The sequence below is a fragment of the Zonotrichia leucophrys genome, chromosome Z (assembly GCF_028769735.1).
Source record: "Zonotrichia leucophrys gambelii isolate GWCS_2022_RI chromosome Z, RI_Zleu_2.0, whole genome shotgun sequence".
In the NCBI taxonomy this organism is placed as follows: Eukaryota; Metazoa; Chordata; class Aves; order Passeriformes; family Passerellidae; genus Zonotrichia; species Zonotrichia leucophrys.
The window spans coordinates 32,746,892-32,747,387 of NC_088200.1; positions in this window are offsets into that span (position 1 = coordinate 32,746,892).

The following is a 496-nucleotide window of genomic DNA, read 5'->3' on the forward strand; positions in this document are numbered from 1 at the left end:
AACAGGAGCAAGTGTTGTGCTCCAAGATTCTCCCTCTAAAACCATAGTTTAAAAAATCTTGCACAGCTGCATAGGCAAATATAAGAAGTCAAACCATTACTCTTAACCACTCAACTAGAATGGCAATCATTCATGATTCTCACACTACCATTTCCCTCGCCCAAAAAAAAGCCCCCTCCTTCATACAAGACTGATTATTCCTTTTCCTGATTTCTACCTTCACAAAAACATCCTGCAGAGTGCCTTAATATTCCTATCAGATTCTTGTACTTCACAGTCAAGTGAATTTGATACTTAAACAATTCTTTCACGGTTTAAGAGATCAGAGATATCCTTTGCTAAAGATTCTCCTTTCAATAGGCTCCTTTTTCCTCCAGTGTTATTCAAAACTGCTGGAGCCAGTTCTATTAACAAGTTCTTTTTGTTACAGCTTCCTCTGATAACTTGTCTTCTCTATAACCCCCTATGGACTAGGTAATTATTATTCTGAAGAAAT